This window comes from Ambystoma mexicanum, chromosome 10, assembly GCF_040938575.1.
Source record: "Ambystoma mexicanum isolate Mex_15411 chromosome 10, UKY_AmexF1_1, whole genome shotgun sequence".
Lineage (NCBI taxonomy): Eukaryota > Metazoa > Chordata > Amphibia > Caudata > Ambystomatidae > Ambystoma > Ambystoma mexicanum.
Genome location: NC_090932.1, coordinates 981,877,259 through 981,899,815, shown reverse-complemented (window position 1 = coordinate 981,899,815; position 22,557 = coordinate 981,877,259).

Below are 22,557 nucleotides of genomic sequence, written 5' to 3'. Positions count from 1 at the left end.
GCGTATGCTAGAGTTAATGAAAATTGTTCCCTGCATACATACATGTCTTTGAAAAGAAGGAAGCAGGCTGTTGAGCGTCCTATCCTTTTAACTTCTGATAGTTTGTCAAAGAGAATATTGACAAATTGAATTTTGTTGTCATGTGGGATTGTTTGAACGCCAACAACTGTACCAAGTGCTCCATTAACTATTCCTTGCTCCACATCAAGGTTACGTTTAAGCATTACTCTACAGTTTAAAGGTAATTTTAATATTTTCTCCAAACCAGCTGCGTTGGAGATAGAGTTTTCTAGGGTATTTAGTCGTGTTGTGGCTTGTTGACACATGGGTAGTTTCATACCATGTACGTCCAGTTTATCTGTGGAGCAAATTTCAATTATTGGTTTCATTTCTTTTTTCAACATTGTTTCATTGAATTTGGAACAACTTGCAAGAGTTGGCATCAAGGACATACAATTGACATTTTTGTGTGCTGATTGTTGCATCACGTCAGTAGCACATGAGCTATGGCCATAGAGTATATGGATGTGCCTGGTTTTTAATATTGATTGTGCTTCTTGAGATAGTACACCAACTCTAATACTTTTTAAAATGTTGGCGTATGTAAGGTCTGCAGACTGGTGCATGTTTTTGGTTAATTCTCGGTATTGGAAATGTTGTCAAAGGTTTACATTTCCTATGCTGCCAAAAGTTGTACGGCACAGTTTGTGCCCTAATGTTTTAAAAATAGGTTCAGCTTTCACTGGTCTCAATTGAAGAAGATCTCCGAAAACAATAATGTGTTTTCCTCCAAAGAGCTTGTTGTTGTCTGTTTTGAGAACCTCTTGTAATCTGAGGTGAATTAAAGCCAACATTATGTTGAAGACCATGCTCACCTCATCTATTCGCAGCATTTCCATTTGTTTCAAAACTCTGCGTAGTTCCATTGCAGCTTCTGTAGAAAGTTTGTAATAGTCTAATTTGTTTTGGTGTTCTACTGGAAGGAGTAGTAATCGATGTAAAGGGATACTGGCTATGTTATAGGCAGCTAAACCTGTGGGGGTAGTTACAACAGCTGACAGTTTGTTATTTGTCAATTGTTGGAGAGACTTGCTGATGATTTTGTTTAAGAATGGTTTGCCTGAACCAGCTTCACCACTCACGTATAGCAGTATAGGTTTGTAGTCTTGGCAGGTACAGTTTTTATTTTCATGTTCCATGCCATGTTCAATTTGTTTTGTTATTTCTTGGATAATAATATAATAATACTATATGGTTCTGTGGTTGTGGTGTGACACCATTCACTCCACAGATGTTTAAGAAGCTATTTTTGTTGAAATTCCGTTTATCGAGAAGTCTTTTTTGTAGTTTAGTAGTTAGTTTTGTTAGTGGTTTCATCTTGTTTAAAACTAAAATAAATAACTTCCTTTTGAGAAGGATTGCACTGTCTAGGAGAGCTTCTAGGATTAATTTTCTATGGTAGGTTTTAAGGGTTGTGCATGATTTCTCTCCTGTTTTTAAAAGGTTCTGAAGGACTCTGTGGCGGAACATATTTTGTAAAAACATTTTTTGGCTCTGCTTACTTGCCACTACATCAAGATTTATAGGTCCAGTGTTAGCAGTAGTGGTAGCTGAAGTCTTGTTAAACACTTTCTGTTTCGTTTTACATTTTGATAGAGGAGGAGGGAAATTTTCTGTAGTGGAAGCTTGTTTTGTTTTGCTTAATGACTGTATTAGCTGTTTTTTTAAAAAACTTTTTGTACAAAATCTGCTAGAGATGGATGCATATGTTGGACACTTTTATTTTGATTTCCTCTACTTCTGTGTTGCTTTCTACGGAGTTGCTTTTTGGTAGGCATTCTTTGGGGTCTTTTGGAAAAAAAAAGAAAGTGTAGGTTGGGCTGTTGTGCAGTGTATGCGTGCTTTGTGCATGAGTGTTGGAGTATGATGGTAAGTATGATTGTGGAGGTGTGTGATTGTGCAATGGGCAGGTACATCAAGTTGTGAAATCTATTTTTGTATTTGTGTGTTACTATACTTCGCTTCAGATGAGAATATAAAGTATGCAACTGGTAAGGGCAAGCACTAATACTGCATCTAATGGTAAAGGGTTAATATATGTGTTTCTCTACAACAGTAAAATGCTTTGTGTTTGAGAAACAGATATAACATTACGTTAGTTTTGTACTTACTTTTTTGTATGGAAAGAGTCGGTTTATTTTAAGTCCTTGTTTGTACCTCAGACGCTGTTGCTTTTCAGGAGAGCGGTGTTCACTGAAAGTGTAAAAGAAAGAAGTTAGTGCATATGTTTGTTTATAGCAGTTTTGTTAATGTAGACATTGTTTTGCACTATTCTTTGCCTATGTGCATCGTTTATATTTTATTTAGAATCTGTTAGTTGAATATGTTTTTTGAATAAGTCTAATAGTAAACGTATAGAGCACAGTTGTTTTTATAATGTTATGTTAATGGATGCTAAGAGATAGAAGAAATAATCATGCATTTTGTGCTATTTATGCAGGGTAAATGGCAGAAATTGTACATAAAAACCTTTGTGAAGGTGTGGTTAATAAAGCAGAAGGATTTGATATAGAGGCAGTGGTGTTGTTTGATCGGGGAGCTTTTCTAATGATATTGTCTGTGTGTGTGCTTGAATGAAATGTATGTACTCATCCTGCCTGCGTGTAATTTAATAACACACTGGACAGTCTTTTTCATGATTATACTGTTATTTTTCACATTTTATAATATGAAACAATATTTTTTAGATAGGTGTGTGTGTGTAAACAAAAGTTTGGAAAGCTGAAAGCTTTACAAGTGACAGTTCATCATAGCATGAGTACATTTAATTCTTTGCACATCTGTGCTATTTAGAAAGTTTATTCTTTAAAGTCTCATTGATGTTTGCACCCTTTGGGCTTTTGAGATGATTAAAGTAGTAGTGTTCCATGTCTGCCTTTCGCCTACACACAGAACCCTCCTGGATTAGACTTTCAGGCTCATTACAGGTTGGCCGGTACAGTAATAATTTGCTGGTATTAACGAATTAACGCCACCTTACCAGCAAAAATCCCCAATATTACAGGCGCTGGTGATGCCAGCGCGTGTAATACAATCAGAATCCATGGAGTCCATTGGGATTCCATCAAGTCACGATCAACACCCTCTCCCAACACTCATAATCTAGTGGACATTCCACTGCACAGAGTGGCGGTAACGGAAATACAGTTTGCTGGTATTTTGGTGGATTTATCATCAGAATACCGGCAAACTTATAATGAGCCATTTTGACTTTGACGTAGACATGTTCAACAGTGAACAAGGCATAGGATGACCACCACTGCTAATGTGCCGGGTGTGAGCCTCAGGCGAATGTAGTTATCTATACAGAATGATAATGATCTCAAGTGTCTACCTTCTCAGATGATTGTAGTAATCTAATTGTAGTAATCTAGGCAGACACAAGATAAACAGGCCGCAGCAGTGATGAGAAATATAGACTTAGCTAATATACTTTTCTCTATTCAACATTGGCAGGATTCAGTCCCCCCTCAGCAAAACCTCAGTTCTTCAGTGCAGATCAATGGCCTAACCACTCTAATGTGAAAAGGAAGGCATAGTTCTCCTATGGATCCATGCTTACTTATCTTCACCGAGTGCTGGAATTGGTTTGGATTTTTCTTGATCTGATATCTACGAAAAATGTTTTAGAGGAGATAGCTAATGCAGCCAGAGCCTTGATCGGATCATGTTTAAAATTGCATGGCAACGAGAAATGTTTGTAAGTTCATTTAACAGTTTATACAGGGTCATTGCCATTTACTCTGTTAATATTTTTATTTATTTTGTTTTACATTTTTAAAGTGCTTACACAGCCCGCCCGCATCGAGGTGCTGATACAGGAATTGTTTCTTTTTTAGTTGCGTAATTATTTTCTCTTAGTTGCATGTTTATAATGCGCTTAAACACCAAGAGGTTTCTAAGCGCGGACCCAGGGATCGAATCTGTGTTGCTTCGTGTCGTCTTGCTTTCAAGGCGCGCACGTTGCAGCTGAGCTATGCTCTTGGGATGTATTGTATTTCTAGAAGAGGTGTACATGTACTGTGTAGAACATATTCATACCTGTAGTCTGTGTTCATGCATGTGGATGTGTTTGAATCTGCAAGTGGAAATCTTGGGAAGTTTTATAGTAGTTGTTGCTGTAGGTCCTTTGCAGTGACAGCCGAATTGTACTGAGAGTGATCAATAGTACATCTAAAGTGCTGATCTCTGATGACAGAGTTAGATGTAGAGTTCTTGGATGTGATTGGTGGATGATTGTGTGACTGCTTAACAGTAGCCAATAAGGAAATGGTCTAGAGAGTGGAGTGGAAAGGGTAAAAGGGCTGCCTTAGTGTTACTTGCGCGCTACGCGGACAGCGCAGCTGTTTGGAGGCAGGACATTCTACATCCGGGGTTTCGAGCATGAAGTGGGAGTGTATTTTGAGGATTAGCCAATCAGGTGTTGAGTTTCTGCTTCTTATTGAGAGAGGCTGTGTGTAGTCAAGATGGCGGAGGTGAAGAAAGTCAGGGTGTTGGTGGTTGGAGATATGTTTGTGAATAGTTTGGAGCAGTATGCAAAATCTAGGAATGTGGCTATCCATTTTGACACAAAAAGAGTGGATGTGGTGTGGAGCACTGTGCCTGATTTGAATTTGCAGGCAATTCTAGTAGTTTGTCAGGATGTGGCTAGGTTTCATAGTCCATGTGTAGTTGTGCTACACTGTGGTGCTGTGCATTTGGGCTATGTCAGTGGCCCTACCGTGTTGCAAGATTAGCAAAATTTGGTTCAGGCAATCATGAAAGTCCTTCTGAATGCCAAGGTTATTTTTTCTGGGTTGACAAATAGGGCAAAATGGGACAATGAATCTGTTTTTTGTCCTCGGCAAAATGTTGCTAGGTGCTTAGTCAACCGAGCCATGTTTGCTTTTCTGACTAGATCAGGCATGTTGTTTTGTGACAATGACAAAATTGACTCTGGTAATGTCAATTACTTTAAGGAAGATGGTATTTCTTTTTTCTATTATGGGAAATGCCATGCTGTTTACGAGCGTACCGGTTGCTTCGGAGAAGCTGATGTGAAGATCTTTGGAGGAAAATAAGAAAATAAAAACAAAAAAATGAAAATAAAAGGTGTTTCTGAAGCATCTGCAAAAAAAAACAAAAAACAAAATGGCTCTTTTCAGAGCCAACCTCAAAGGGGAAATGGGGCACACTATTTAATTTTTCATCCCCTACGCTCAGATTGTTTTGATTTGTCAGTGGACAGGGCGGTTGTCCGAGGACAGCGCCTATTACATACAGGGATTTTGGGGTTGAGTGGCATGCACATGAAACTGATCAGAGCAAAGGATTGGTCAATAAGGTTTACTGGGTGTGTTGTGTAAGGAGAGAGTTTGTCAGTAGGTCTTTTTCCAGATAGAAGAGCAGATAACTATGGCTGTATGTTTCAGAAAGCAGATTGTTTGGATTTTGGGAGATTCATTGATAAATTGGTTGGAGGTGCATGCAGATCGCTGTGGAGTGGCTGCACATGTTGGATTCTCTCATGTGGAAGTGCACTGACATGGAGTGCGTGGAATGAAGTGGGTGGATTTGGTACCTCCCTGTGCTTCTTTGGAAACACAGCATCATCCAGACATTATTATTATTCATTATGGAGGGAACATTTTAGGACATATGTATGGAATCTCTTTGCAATTTGTAATGAATGAAAGACTTGGGAAAGTCATGGACATGTATCCAAACTCCAGAGTAATTATTTCCCGTATTGCGCAGAGACAAATGTGGCTGCATTCTTTTTCATTTGGCCCACAAATGGAGAGAGCAAGGCGCAATGTTAACAAGGCTGTTTGTGCCTTTTTGAGAGATGTTGGTATGTCCTATTTTCAGAATGAAAACATTATGTTTTGTAGAACACACATTTTTCGCAGAGATGGAGTACATCTTACTTATGCCGGCAATCAGATGTTTCTGTGAAACATACAAAATGCATTGCAACCTTTTTTGGAATTAGAGCAATCCATTTTGCAGTAGGTGTTGACCATTTGAAGTTTTCAAAACACAAAAAAACACCACAAAAAAGGTTCTTTTCAGAGACACCACTTCCTCCCAGAGAAAACTGCAATGGTTGTGACAGGGTAGCACTGCACAGATTTTAGGTGTTCGTGGACTGTTCGCGGACATCTAAAAAAACATAAGTCCCTGCACTATTTATTTGTGACTTCTATTTTTAAACTATGAAAGGCGGCTCTGAAAAAAGCCTTTGTTTTATTTTTTTAATATTTTTGGGGATTTTTTAAACATGACACAGAAGGAAAGAAGGGGAAAGGAGGGTAAGGAAGGGACACCGACCACGGGGATAAGAAAGGGCAGGTGGAGAGAGGAAGATATGGGGTGGGCCTTATTTAGGTAGTGGGCAATCCTCCGCAAATAAGGACACCTCAATTTTAATTACGAACAGTATGAGCAGGTGTATTGTCCTTGGGACACCCCCCCATTTGGGTTAATTGCGGACAAGTGGACATCTTGTGTGTTCTAAGGACACCTCCATTTTAATTACGAACAGTACAAACAGGTATAGTGTCCTGAGGATACCCCCATTTTGGTTAATTGCGGACATAACGGACACCCGCGCTGTCCGCAAACACCCTAACTTCGTTTTAAAAAACAAAAATAAGACATGGGTATATATTAAGAACACATTTAAAATGTTATTATTGTTTAACAGTAGAAAAATTAGGAAAGAGGGGGGAAGCAGAAACTGAAACAAATACAGGGGAATTAGGGGTTTGGACATGATGTGTGGGAGGGGAAGAAGGGATGGAAGTTTCATTGTACCGTTTTTCTTGGTGGGGAGGGTTTGGGGATAGATGACAGGGACATGGATAGGGAGAACAGGTACATGTGGGACAGTGGTATCTAATATTTTCTTTTATGTGGTCCACAATACACTCTTTTAGTTGATTGAAGTTTTATAGTAATAAATCAATTTTCAGTTCCATTCGTTTGAGAGGATCTTCTATTATCTCTTGTGGTATATTAGTTTTCTTGGTTGTCTGGTCTGTTAGAAATAAAAATGTGTTAAGTACATGTAAAGGAATGGTTATTAATTGGCGTATATAGAGAAATGTTGTGTCTACCATTATTATCACTCTCTTCACTCATCTTGTCTCGTGGGCAATTCTCTACCAGCCATTGAAAAAGTACTGGACATTTTGGTGTTAAAAAAAAAATATATATATTAGTTTTAGTGTACACAATACAGAAAATGTATAAGTATATGAAATAAAGTCAGTGTACTTACTACTTTTTGACAAACGTTTGCAGTTACTGGTGTATAAATATGCTCTTGCTTTTTGCTGCGCAGTTTCTGTGAGGTTATTCAGTTGGAGGCATATTTATTTTGTTTTGGTATGTTCCATTATATTAGAAATGCAACTTCAGTGGATGGTTGGTGTCTTACATATACAGTTTCCACATCTTATTTATTATTAAATGTGATGTATTTATGTGGTGCTTTTTGAATATGTGTATGTGTTGTTATTGTATGTTACAATAATTGAAGATACCCTCTAAAATTTTGGCTAGTGCTGAGTGTGACCGCGTGTGCCTGCGGACATGCGCTCGGTCCGCGGACATCAAAATCACTAGCAGGGCTGGGGGTTTAGTATTTTCTATCTTATATAAATGTAAGGTAAGGGAGTCTTAGTAAACATTTGTCACATTTCCATTATCTATATTTATATTTAGTGAAAAAAACGTTGCTAAAGGGACGTTATGGTTAAGTTGCGCTACTAAAAACCTATGAAATTCAGTGAAAAAACTTTGTTAAAGGGACGTTATGGTTAAGTTGCGCTACCAAAAACCTATGAAATTCAGTGAAAAAAAAATGTTGTTAAAGGGACGTTATGGTTTGAAGTCAAACCGAAAAACCCCAGATATGTGCAAGTTATGGTAAGCTAAGCAACCATAACTTGCGCGAACCACAGTGCACTGCTAATACTAACACCCAGGACATCAACGATGACATCACAAATATCATTGAAGACATCACTGATGACATCACATGTCTAGCCCCTTATATTTTGTTCACTGCCATATCTAGGCCAGATGGTTTTATTTACTGACAGTCAGAAACTTAACTTTCAAAAGGTATTACATTTATAGATATTGTTATTGTCACATGTTCTTGCACTAATTTCCTTAGAACTTAATCACATCTTATGATGTACATATATAGAGGAAGGAGCAGGGTTGAAACACAGCAATCATTTGTGTTCATGAATACAATCATGTAGATTATACACAGTTGCTAATGATACTGCCTCTTGTTTGCTCACTTTAATCTCCATATATAAGCCCCATATGTGTATACATTGTAGTCTATTTATGTGTTGTGTGTATTAGTAGAAATATGTAGTAAGTGATGCATTATTAGCTACTTAGTACATGTTTCACAGTACGGAACAGTCTGATACAGAAGCATTCACCGTTTTATTATATAACTTTGGAAAATTACAAATATAGCACCTCTGTGGTGTATGCTGCAGCCAATACCTACATTTCTGTATGAGTAGGTTCCTGTACTAGAAAGAACACTGCAATAGGATGTTCTTTAGAACACTACATTACGTACTCAAGTATGTAGTTTATTACACATTTCCCGATAATCCATGATACTTTTTTGCCAACATTACATGGTATGAAAAGTAAATGCACATGTGATGTCATCAGTGATGTCATCAATGATATTTGTGATGTCATCTTTGATGTCCTGGGTGTTAGTCTTAGCAGTGTATGGTGGTGGCACGAGTTATGGTTGCTTAGCTTACCATAACTTGCACATTTCTGGGGTTTTTCAGTTTTACTTCGAACCATAACGTCCCTTTAACAACGTTTTTTTTCACTGATTATATACATGTATATATTATAGGGCGGCAATAGTCGCCCTATAGTTAAGGTTTTTCGAACTCCCATAGGAACCCCTCAAGATTCTGTTGTTAATAACTTTTGATTCAAGTAATGGATTTGACCAAAATTTCTCAAGTGATTAAAAACATGTGCCCTCAACTGCAAAGTTTCGTAAAGATTTGTTAAAAAATAAGAAAGATATTAAGCGTAAAAAATAATATTTTTTCTAAAAGTGTTTGGCATACTTCCCATTCATTTTCCCCAGAGACGAACAAGGTCAATGTTTGCCAAAGTACACAGCCCAAACCGCTTGATGGAATTGGATCAAGTCTAAAAATTATTTAGGAACTAAGTGTTGACTCGCGAGCCATGCATGGTTTGGTGTTATTCCGTGCAGTAGTCATTTAAATATTTGATGGAGAATGGGGTGCCTCCTTCTCAAAAATAGATAGCTATATCTTTGGGATTTACCCAAAACTGGGTGTTTTTAGAAATGAAACAACCGCCATATTGTTTTCCCTCGATGTGAGAGATATTGCTTGTTATTGCTGATGCTATAGGAACATGAAATGCAGGAAAAAAAGCAATTAGCAGGTAAAATAAACATGCAACTGCCATCACACTAGAGGTGGGGGGGTGGTTAGAGGTCGCTGAGTGAAATTTGGGAGTTGTAGGGAGTCTAGGGACTGAGTTTGCAACACAAAGCTTTCTGTAGCCTGAGCTATAGCCTTGAATTGCTGACATCTGAAAGCAATCTGTCTCACAGAAACAGCGTGTGTTGTGTGGGGAAAGGGAGAGGCCAGGGAAGGAGAGGAAGCCATCTGGAGAGTGGGGCGAGCTGGCATAGATGAGGGGGGCACTTGGTGAAGGCCTCGGTGGGTAGAAAAGCATTTTATTTTCCAGCCGTTTTGCCGATATTTGTAACTATATCCAGGGCTATTAACGACTAAAGATACCCCAGGTAAGAGTAGTTCTGTACCCGCAGCTATACATTTTGGGATGTCTGTGTTTTATTTCTTTTTGAAAGTTATTTTTATGTGTATAGTGACATTGGGGGTGAGATATCACTGACCATGGCTGGTCAGTAACACTAAGTATTTGGGAGTTTAAGATGCGGCCAGAAATATTGGGAGCATGAATCATGATAAATCATCTGGTGTGAGTGTCCTGGTATGATGTGGATGATGTGTATTGCAAATTGCATGAGCACCACAAAATACAAATACCTGGGGCTTGTATGTTATGTGTATGGAAATTGGCACCTAATGTCTAACTTATGAGAATCATCTGTGATCTATGCCACCAATGGGTAGCTGTGGGAGGTTCAGCAAGCAAGGATTGGGACAGTTAATAGCTGAATGCCAAACTAATTGTAATCTATTTTATTCCCCACCTTCTTTAGAAAAAGAAAACAATCATGTGTATGTAGATAAAACACTTATGGCATTAGACATAATGTTATTTACAAGTTTGCTTATAAAAACCTAGAATTTCTTAATAACACTGTAGTTTATGATTGCAGAAGTCACACTGTGCACATGCTTACTCTGTTGTTGTTGTTGATGTTAACATCTGTGGATCTTTTGGATACATTGATAGTATGTTTCAGCCAATACTTACAGTTTTATTTGCAGTGGAAACTCTGAGAGTGCATTTGTTGTGTTATTTACAGCTTTTTTTATGATGAACTATTGTTTACATTTTACAGATTTTTTTTTTCAGATTCAAGAAAATCTATATTTATTTTTTCTATGGATATTACTTTTCAATAAAAAGGAAAAACATGTAAATAAATCAATGTACACACAGGTTTGTGGAATTAGGGTCTTTTCAGTCTGACAGGCCGTTTCATGTAATTCCTCTCAAAAGTGTCGCACGCGGCTGGCGCACAGCGTGCCCGTGCGAATGTCTGCACCAGCCGCGTGCGATAAAATCAATTCCCGCGCACAGCGTATTCATGGATTCTCACCTCCAAAAGCAGACGTGGTGCAGAGTGGCGCAGTGACCCTGCAGCAGCGCCAGTTACGCCCCCAAGAACGCCCTCGCGCAAGGAAAAGCCATCAAGATCGCAAAACCATCGCAAAGGGCTGCGCCAACACTGTACCAGTTTACCGGACTGGCAAAAGCGGGGAACGCGTATTACGGGCGTCGGGAACACGCGTGCGCGAGAAGATTCACACGCGATCGGGCCAGGGGGAGCGTGTGCGTGTATATCAGGGTTGCGCGAGAAGTTCTACACGCGAATGGCCTGGGTGCGTGTATTCCAGGGGTGCGCGAGAAGTTCCACACGCGATTGGGCTGCATGCATGTATTTCAGGGGTGCGTGGGAAGTTTCACACGCGATTGGGCTGCGTGCATGTATTTCAGGGGTGCGCGGGAAGTTTCACACGCGATTGGGCTGCGTGCGGGTATTTCAGGGGTGCGCGGGAATTTTCACACGTGATTGGGCTGCGTGCGTGTATTTCAGGGGTGCGCGGGAAGTTTCACACGCGATTGGGCTGCGTGCGGGTATTTCAGGGGTGCGAGGGAAGTTTCACACGCGATTGGGCTGCGTGCGTGTATTTCAGGGGTGCGCAGGAAGTTTCACACACGATTGGGCTGCGTGCGTGTATTTCAGGGGAGCGCGGGAAGTTTCACACGTGATTGGGCTGCGTGCGGGTATTTCAGGGGTGCGCGGGAAGATTCACACGCGATTGGGCTGCGTGCGTGTTTTTCAGGGGTGCGTGGGAAGTTTCACACGCGATTGGGCTGCGTGCGGGTATTTCAGGGGTGCGCGGGAAGTTTCACACGTGATTGGGCTGCGTGCGTGTATTTCAGGGGTGCGTGGGAAGTTTCACACGCGATTGGGCTGCGTGCGGGTATTTCAGGGGTGCGCGGGAAGTTTCACACGCGATTGGGCTGCGTGCGTGTATTTCAGGGGTGCGCGGGAAGTTTCACACGCGATTGGGCTGCGTACAGGTATTTCAGGGGTGTGCGGGAAGTATCACACGCGATTGGGCTGCGTGCGTGTATTTCAGGGGTGCGCGGGAAGTTTCACACGCGATTGGGCTGCGTGCGGGTATTTCAGGGGTGTGCGGGAAGTTTCACACGCGATTGGGCTGCGTGCGTGTATTTCAGGGGTGCGTGAGAAGTACCACACGCGATTGAGCTGGGTGCGGGTATTCCAGGGCTGCGGGGGAAGTTTTACACGCTCGCCTACAACACGTATTCATGGAAACGAACGTAGCCAATCCGGAAACACGTATGCCAGCAGGAAGTAGGCGTACGTCCACCCGCACAGCATAAAAGTGCACGCAAACAACAAACAAGCTCAGACGCCAGGATGAACATATCTTTCCTAGCAGCAGTGGCCGTGGGATACCGCAGGAGGAGGAGGAGGATAGTCCGGGCCAGAATTTTTACACCCAGAACCAGCCTTTTTGGGATGCCTGATGACCATGTGTATGGGAGGTACAGGTTTCCACCTCACATAATACTCGACCTGGTCAGTGAGTGGGAAGATGACCTCACATCAACCACCCTGTGCTCCCAAGCACTCAGCCCCCTGGAGAAGGTCCTCAATGTACTGCACTTCCTGGCCACTGGATCATTTCAGCGGACAAGTGCCATAGTGAGGGGCGGTATCACAGGCCACGCAGTCACACTGCCTACACCAGGTCTTGGCCATCATCACTGCACGCCCATCAGTCCGCAGGCACATATACCTGCCCAGAACACCTGCAGAAAGGCAGGCTGTTGCCCAGGACTTCTACAGGGTGGCACAATTCCCCAAAGTGCTATGTGCCATTGATTGCACCCATGTGGCTCTACGTCCCCCAGGGCAACTGAGCACATCTATAGAAACCGCAAGCACTGGCATTCCATCAACGCCCAGGTAGTATGTGATGCCAAGGGAATCATCACCTCAGAATACGCCAACTATCCAGGCTCCACCCACGACAGTTTCATCTACAGAATGTCTACCCTAAACCGGGACATAGAAGCTGGGCGGCATGGCGATTCATGGCTGCTCGGTGAGTATAAATGCCACTGGGCATGCATGCATGTCAGATACTGAGTAATGTCACAACCCCACTGATGATACCCATCACCACCTCCCCAGGGGACAGTGCCTACCCTCTCAGCACCCACATGATGACGCCAATTCGGAACCCCAACACACCACCCCAGGTAAGATACAACACAGCCCACATTGCAACCCGGGGCATCGTGGAGCGCACATTCGGAGTGCTCAAGTCACGCTTCCGCTCCCTTGATCGTTCTGGCGGGCAGCTGTTATACGCTCCCCCAGTAGTGTGCAGGATCATAGTGGCAGCATGTGTCCTGCACAATGTTGCAACACGCCGGGGCCTGGCCGTGGACATGGTGGTGCCCCCACAACCCCAACCACATGCATGCCCACTGTGCATGGGAGGGGGAAGGGCACGGGGTGAGGCAGCCCGTACGCAGCTCGTGGCTAATTACTTCACATAAAATCACACCCCTGTGGAGTGCACACAGCCCTGGCACATACCAGCTGACAATCAATGATGTTTGTTACTGACAATTATGATGTGCCAATGGACAGTCAACAGTCACAACCATACCAGCCTGAGATTGTACATCTGCAAGTGTTCCATTGTGTGCTTCCCTACCTACACAAACACCACCAATGCTGTGTTCAAAAGACACACTTCTATGCTGCTAAAATCATTACCCCCTTGCAAGACACAACATGACAACAGTGCCATGTCACCCAACCCCTCCTCAGCACCGCCACCCAACACACCATGGCATGACATGCCATTTGAGAGCAAACAAAGTCATCCCCCAAACATGACACGTGTCACAAAGTACAGTGTCCCTAATGGAAACTGACCACACACAATATGCCCACATAAATGTAGAAACAACAACACACATGACCAAATACTTACCACAATACAATCGACATAGCATAAACATGACAGTACTAAGGCAAAGGATACGTAGTCTTACAACATGAGAATGCCAGCACATCCACCACCTCCAACTGTACAGTGTTGTTGCCACGCACATCTGGAAGTCCACTGCTCACAACATGAGCTCCATCTCCAAAGTGGACGGCCTTGTGAAGACATGAGGAATGAACCTGCAAATTAGGAGGGAGACATGGATGCACAAGCACACAACAAAACACCATGCAGTGCACAATACAACAACAATATGCACTAGGAATGTATACACAGTATTGACTACAGACTGCCCACACAGCTCATGGGAGTGCAACATCACTGTGTAATTCACTGTCACTTGGGCACACCCTTTGCAAGCCCATGAAAACGGGAAGCAGGAGGGGTGTGTGTCTCACTGACCCAAGCATCTAACCCAAACTCAGGACAAGCCTGCATGTGCCCAGCCGGAATACAGTGGATGCCCACGGGAGCCACACAAGGCAACACACTGCAACAAAAAATCAAAAATCAAAAATCAAAAATGGCCATGTGTGGGCCAGGTGGGGGTGGGGGAGGCCACCCAGGAGGTCCGAGGACAGGGTGCCCACCAACAGCCACCTGCGTGAATGTTGCGAAAAAAAACACCTCCATGGGCTCATGGCCTGCACGGCTACTAAATAGTGGGATATTCACTGCTGGATTCGCTCTCCTCAACCTCTGCTGCTGCTGCCACAGGAGGTGGTGGTACCATGGGAGGCAGCCCACGCAATGCCCTAGTTTGGTCCTCCATGGCAGCAAGCATGCGGGTCTGGAAGGCCTCATTCTGGAGGGATATGGTGCGGAGATCCCCATGCAACACCCGACGTGTTGCCCGGACCTCCGCCCGAGTGGCCTGCATCTCTGCTGAGAGCGTACGGGTGACGCGCTCCAGCAGCTGTTCCATTCTGATGACAGTGGAAGCCTCAAGGTTCACAAGAGTCTGCCTGAGGTGCCGGACCTCTCCCCTCAGGGCTTCCCTCTGTCCCTGGGCATCTATAGAAATTGATTCCCTCAGATTGTCCAGGGTCGCCTGTCTGTCCCTGTTGGATGCCAACATGTCCTCCCTGACTGATTGGCAAATGGAGTATGTTGCCTGCTGTAGTAGCTCCATCTGCCTTTTTGGGGGGACAATGGAAGTGGCCACCCTCTCCATGGCTTGAGCAATCATTTCTGATGATGCTGCCTGTTGGTTGGCCATACCGTAAATGGATTGCTCCCATGCGGTATTGCCTGGTGGCGGACCGCCACCGTGTTGGCGGGCACCACACCTGTCTGGGGCAAGGCGAACTGCGCCTTGCTGTGTCGGCACTGTCTGAGGCTGCAGGACTGCATTTCCCCTCTGAACTGCTGGCCCAGGAACAGGATCAGATGTTGCGGAGTGTGGCCCAGCATCCGTAACCACCACAGGCGCACCTACCAACACTGACATCCCCATAGTGGGCTCTACCCCTGGTGCAGGTGGGTCGGACAGAACAGTATCCCTTCCATGAACACATACCTGCAAATCCACATAGGCCTCATCCGAACCAACACCTGAAAAGAGTTCTGGGGAGGTGCAGCCAGGGACACCCCGGGACAGTATGGCCTGCAGCAAGAGAGGGTTCTCCCCCACCACCAAACCACGTCCCCCACTGGTGCCTGGTCGTGCTTCAGATCCCTCCTGGGCCTGCACCATCTCCTCTCCCTCAACAGCATCAGGTGTGTCATCCTCTGCAAAAACAAGAAAGACAAAAAATGGAAACAGGCATTAGCACCATGGCACGCTATTAGGCCAGACAAGCTACAGTAATAGTACTTGATTTACACATGTCCCACATGCCTATAACCCTCCCATGCATGCACTGTCCATGAGTTGGAATGGGAGGAAAATGTCAGACACTGATGACACCAAGATGGGAGAGCAACACATCAGCTGCATGCTGGCTAGCAGTGCCATCACACATTGGCCTGTGAGTGGCATGTCCAATACACATATATGGCACATGCCATCACACAGATGGCATGTACCATGGGCATGTCATATATGTGACAATAGGGCAGAGTGATGCGCAGTAGAACCAGGTGAATTCCTACAATCAGCCTGAATGAACACAGCTAAATACGGAACAATGTGGTAGCAAGATGCCACTTCAAGGGCAACTGGCGCAATGTAGTGCAAAACGCCTACTGTGGCCAGAAGGGATACTGTAAAACCCAAATCCCGGGTCGCAGTATGCATTGGATGAAGCACATGGGTGGGACAAAACCCCTCCCACAAACTACATACACATGGATCACACACACATGCATGTGCACTCACCAGACAATGCCTCATAATCTGGCAGTTCTCCCACACCTTGGATCTGCTCCTCTGTGACGTAGGTCCCAGCAACATGCTCATGTAGAGTGAGTTCTATGTCCTCTTGTGGAGACCCACCTCCAGTCACCAGAGTTGCGGCATGACTTGAGGCCAGCTTTTTCTTTGCCCTACGCTTAAGGTCGCTCCAGCGCTTGTAGCACTCAACAGCTGTGCACCTCATAAACCCAAGGGCACTTATGCTGTCCGCGATGGACTGCCAGTGTGCCTGACGTCGAGCAGGTGTAATCCTACACCCTGAAGTGACCAACATTTCGGCGTCATGTTCGGACACATACTGCGCAAGTGCATCCAGTTCGGCATCATTGAAGCTAGGCTTCCGTGGCGTGCCGGACCGTGTAGCCGTGTCGGGGTCATCAGCCTGTACTGGACGAGCACTCTTCCTCTTTCTTTTTGTGGGTGGTGGGGATCCGGAGTGCCCTACGCCGCTCTGGACACTAGAGGCAGGAGCACCGGTGGACTGTGTAGTAGTAGTGTGCGATGGCACACTGACCACATGACTTTCTGCAGGCATTAGCTGAAGTGTGATAATGGCAGGGGGAACCTCAGTCTGATGTACCGGGACCAACACTGTCCTTGCTGGGGGAGTCAGAGCTGGGGTGGATGGAGCTGCAGCTGCCCCTGCAGACTCCCCACCCCGCCTACTCAGGGCAGCTGATGACATGGCTCCCCCTGTACCACGTGGCCTGGTGACACTGGCTTGCGCCGCCACCCGTGGCCTAGACTTGGCGACCTGGAAGTCAGCCTGGGAGTCACCCTGTGCTAGGTCAGGTGCCACAACGGGCCGGTCCAACAAGGGCTGAGCAGGGATGGTGTCAGCCACGTTTCCCTCAACCATGGGGGGAGGAGGGGATGTGTATCCCTGACTGGTCCTCCACACGTGGGGGGCTTGGGGAAGTCTGCAAATCCTGGCCACGTCCCCTACCGTGCCCACCACGCCCACCTCTTGAGGCTTAGCCACCTTTGCCACCCTTACCACTTGCTCGCCTCCCAGCCATGGCACTGATGGAGTTGTGCGTATGGGAGTTGCAGTGGACAATTGTCCTGGGCAATTGGGGGTCAAAGGGGTAGGCTACTAGATGGAATTCGTACCCAAGTGCTCTAGCAAGGCTGTATGTAACCCCCGGGGAAAGATGACGGGTCACGCAATGCACAGGCACCCCTAAAACAGAAAATGACGTGCACGCGACCCCTCGTAGACCACGTGCGTGGGAAAAGGAACCTGCACTACGCTGTGGCACCCAGAAACACAAAAATGAACGTATGCGTGTCACACGCAGCCTACAATGACCTCTGAAGGGGTACGCTACACACGGGGCTAGCAAAGTTGGTAAATATGTGCGCGACTCACCGTCTGCCTGGGAAAAGAGCGTGAAAAATACGCACCTGTGCGCGTTGGCAACACCCCCGCCAAAAGAAGAATTGTACACTGTCTGAGGAGACAGGACAAAAGGAGAAGTCAACGCTGTTTGAGGAAACAGGTCGAAGAGAAAATCAGAAAAATACTGACAGAGGTAACAGGGAGTACAAACTAGAAACGCTGTGAAGTAAATCACGTGTGAACCGACAAGAAGTACAGATTTCACTCACTCGCTCTCCACGGGAAGCACGTACAAGGAAATGACGTACTACACGCACCTTTTAAACCGCACCACACGTCCAACGTCACTTCTGCGTATACGCACTGAGGCACTATCCTCCAATCACGTGGGCTGACACTCGGACGTGCAGTTTTTGGTCTTGTAACATTCCCCTGGGTACAGGGAGACACCCGCGCGTGTCACGTCACAGACGCGCCTGCGCTGTCAGGGCCTTTGGTCCAATGAAATCGCGTACACAGGCCAATCGCGTGTGAAACTTCTCGCGCACCCCTGAAATACACGCGCCCAGGACAATCGCGTGTGAAAACACCCGCGAGCCCCTGAAATACACGCGCCCAGGCAATCGCGTGTGAAAACACCCGCAAGCCCCTGAAATACACGCACCCAGGCCAATTGCGTGTGAAACTTCTCGCGCACCCCTGAAATACACGCGCCCAGGACAATCGTGTGTGAAAACACCCGCGAGCCCCTGAAATACACGCGCCCAGGACAATCGCGTGTGAAAACACCCGCAAGCCCCTGAAATACACGCACCCAGGCCAATCGCGTGTGGAACTTCTCGCGCACCCCTGAAATACACGCGCCTAGGACAATCGCGTGTGAAAACACCCGCGAGCCCCTGAAATACACGCACCCAGGCCAATCGCGTGTGAAACTTCTCGCGCACCCCTGAAATACACGCACACGCTCCCCCAGGCCCGATCGCGTGTGGAACTTCTCGCGCACGCCTGAAATACACGCGCCCAGGACAATCGCGTGTGAAAACACCCGCGAGCCCCTGAAATACACGTGCCCAGGACAATCGCGTGTGAAAACACCCACGAGCCCCTGAAATACACGCATCCAGGCCAATCGCGTGTGGAACGTCTCGCGCACCCCTGAAATACACGCACGCGCTCCCCCAAGCCCGATCGCATGTGGAACTTCTCGAGCACCCCTGGAATGCACGCACATGCTCCCCCAGGTCCGATCGCGTGTGGAACTTCTTGCGCACCCCTGAAATACACACGCACAGGACAATCGCGTGTGGAACTTCTCGCGCACACCTGAAATACACGCACACGCTCCCCCAGGCCCGATCGCGTGTGGAACTTCTCGCGCACCCCTGAAATACACGCGCACAGGACAATCGCGTGTGGAACTTCTCGCGCACCCCTGGAATACACGCACACGCTCCCCCAGGCCCGATCGCGTGTGGTACTTCTCGCGCGTGTAGAACTTTGGCGCACATTTTTTTCCTGCGCAGGGACGCTACCGCCTGCTTTCGTGTGGTGGACATGTATGGGCCTGTGTGCGTCTTTGGCCGTGCGCTGTTTTTCCCTATTCGATTCCATGAATACGTGTTGTAGGCGAGCGTGTGGGTGTTCTGCGCACTTGCCTCCTGTACTTCCCCCGTGACGCCCACATTTTCAAGAGTTGTTCCCCATTCTGCGTGTAATGCCCCGTGTTACGCCTACTTTTGTTATGTGCGCCGCGCTATGTGCGAATTCGCTGTGGCCTTATCGCACGGCGTTCGATGACCTGTGCGCTAGCGTGCGCCAGCGTGCGCCGCACACTTTTTCAGCGCACATCCCACATTTTGTGCGTGCACGGACTTCCATGAATAGATGTGCGATGTTTTCTGTGTGATAATCGCACTTGCACTGCGATAATCGCACTTGCACTGCGATTTTCGTTATTTCACTGCGAATCGCACGTTTTCGCACGCGTGCGCCGTTTTTTCGGCGCACGTTGATTCCATGAATTGGCCTGTAAGTGTGTAATATATTGCACATCTGTGTGCAGAATATTATTATTTAACATTAAGCTCTGAGCTGGGGGGCATTATTGTGTCAGGTAATGCAACAGAGTCTTTATTAAACTTCTGTTGGGACTGTAAATATGTCGATTAATTATGTATCAACCTCCATCCATTAAAGGTGCTGCCAGCAACAGCCAGTGGGCCTCATTATAATTTTGGTGGTGTGGAAATAAGGGTGCTGTAGCAATGTATCAGTATCGTTTCTGGATTGTCAAACTAAGAGTTTGCCTTTAGGGGAACGGAACTCTAGGCAGTCCTAATCTGCCTGCAGTTCAGGCACCTACCGGCATTGTTTTTACTCAAGCACAGGCACTATTAGCAATGGTGCCAGTGCTTCAGTGATTCCATTCCCGTGGTGTCTTATGGGACTCCACGGTAATGGGGATTTAGTGTTTTACTGGCAACTGGCCGGTATTGCTGGCAACTCTGTAATGAGGCATATAGTCTTGAAACAACTGTAACACTGGAAAACTCCATTTGAAGAGTCTTCAGAAATGTTAGAGAGGTTCAAAGCGCAGAAGTTAAAGAAGTGTGTACCGATTTGCTGCTCCTATCTCCAGCAGTACCACTCGGATGAGCGAGAGGCCTTCCCAGGATATTTTCTTTCTGACGCAATGCATCTGCCGGAAGGCTTCATCCACTTCATCCCAGGGTACAAATAGTGTCTTTATTCAGATGCAAGACACTGCGACATTTCTCAAGTGAAAAAAAAAAATAATCCCCCATGGACAGGGATATGAACTACTTTCACCCATTTCGATGTTGGCTATTTAAAACAGTAAAAGAAAAACAAAATAAAAAAGATGTCCAACATGGAACGGGAGAAGGGACTACATATAGTCTCTTCTCCCTTTCCGTGGCGGCTATTAAACGAACAGAAGACAAAAAACAAGGAAAATAGTCGCCAAGGAAACGGAGAAGGGAATACGTGTAGTCCCTTCTCTCTTTCCATGGCATCTACTCACAGAACGTGGTGACTGGTGCCTTATCTGGATGCTAAGAAACTAGTGAGGGCCAATCAGATTGGTTGTAACAATCCGATTTTCCATTGTCCGGTACTAATTGTACTGTAAACTGTCTACTTGGATAACATTAGAAAAATTGACACAGTCAAGATATAGTGGGAAAGCAAAACTGTTACATGATCCAATTAACTGTTACAAACAGGTGCAAATCTGTGTAGCTGCATTAATGCAGCTTTTAAAGTGATTGGGCCTTTCCTCAACAAAGCTACGACTATGTGCATTTGTGTCTTCTCAATTATTTAGGCTATTGGTCAATAATTTAGGCGTGAACACGTCATTGTGCTTGGGCGTACCAGCGCATATGGGAAACACATTCTGGTTCGCTATATCGCGTAACTGTGGTTATATCCCTCTTCCAAGCAACTTGTTCCTGTTTTATTCTTTGCTTTTTGTTCATGGTTGGTGAACTTCTTTGTAAGCCTTCAGGAATGTTTAAAAGCAGTACCTTGATGTATACATTCCTTTTTTTACTTTTCTTCTTCCTATACCTTTGTCCTTTGTCTTGTACTTTTTACTTTGTTATTTTTTGTTATTTTAGCTTATTTTTTTATTTTGTAAGTTTTTTTAAATTAAATGCCAGAGTCCTTTTTGAGTGTGTATTCTTACAGTATGTATTTGTCCTCCACAGTCCTGCATTTCAAAATGACTCCAACCAACAATGATGATGAGGTGGTGTGGGTGGCTTCAGCTTTACCACTATGGAAGAAGCAGTGTGCACAAAAAAAATTCTGACAGTAGGCAATATTTCCGTGTAAAGGACCAGCACAGCAAAAAGGAGATAAGGTTTTGCGGGGGGGGACCATCACACAAGCCATTGCTCCAACATCTTGTTCATGTTCATTGGGATGAAATGGATGAATCCTATAAGGAGGTTCATGTAAAACATAAGATAATAGCATATGGAACAAAATCAGCACAGCAGCATTTGTCATCTCTACCAGAGACTTCAAACATGATTACTATTTTCCAACATCTAATACCCAACCTTACTCCATCCTGCATGCACCTGATCTTTCTAACTTTTTTGTGATGTACAAAATCTGTTACAGCTTGATCTATGTGGGAGGTGGCACCCTATACGCTTTGGGCTAGGCTCTTTCAGAACCTACGGGCAATTGCCAACCCTAGGTACACTTTTAAGTGTCCATTTTCTAACCCTATTCTTTGTTGCATGTGTGAATCCTAGTGTTATTTCCTTCCCAGTTCCTAACTCTTTTTCCTTATTCCCCAAAACTGTCCTTTTCAGGACCAACTTTTCAGTTATAAAAATAGACAATAAAAACACATACTGTGCATATGGAACAAAGACCTTTAATGTATCCTTTTAATACAGTGTGTGTAAAAGAAAAACACATTTCCTTATGTATTTCATTATATCTGCGGTTAAGCACTGTAGAAGCCGCAGGTAAACCCCCCCCAGTTGTTGCCTTACTTAGCTGCGCCGGTATCTTGATAGCCCTGGATAGAAAACTGTACATATATATGTGGGCAGTAGTCTTGTAAAGATTTATTTGAGGATACATTGAGTGTGGTCTTTGTACACTGTTAACCACTTAAGTACCAAGGACAAGGTATCTCATTCTTGGAATTCCCTCCGGTTTTTTTTAGGCACTCTGTTTTGAGTGATCCCTGCAAAAAAACAAAGAAAGAAATGGTTGGTTTTGGGTGAGTGCCCCCCCATATTAGACCACCAGGTACACTTTCTATGGAAAGGGGGGTGTCCCTCTCCTCCCCACCCAAAATGGAGTGGGGGCCATCTCATGCAGCCCTCCCTCGGGGCAGATATATGCTCCTAGGAAGTTGCATCTGACCCCCGGGAGGGCTGCATGAGATGCTCCCCCACGTATCTGCCCGCAGGGAGGGCTGCATGAGATGCCCCGCTCCATTTGGG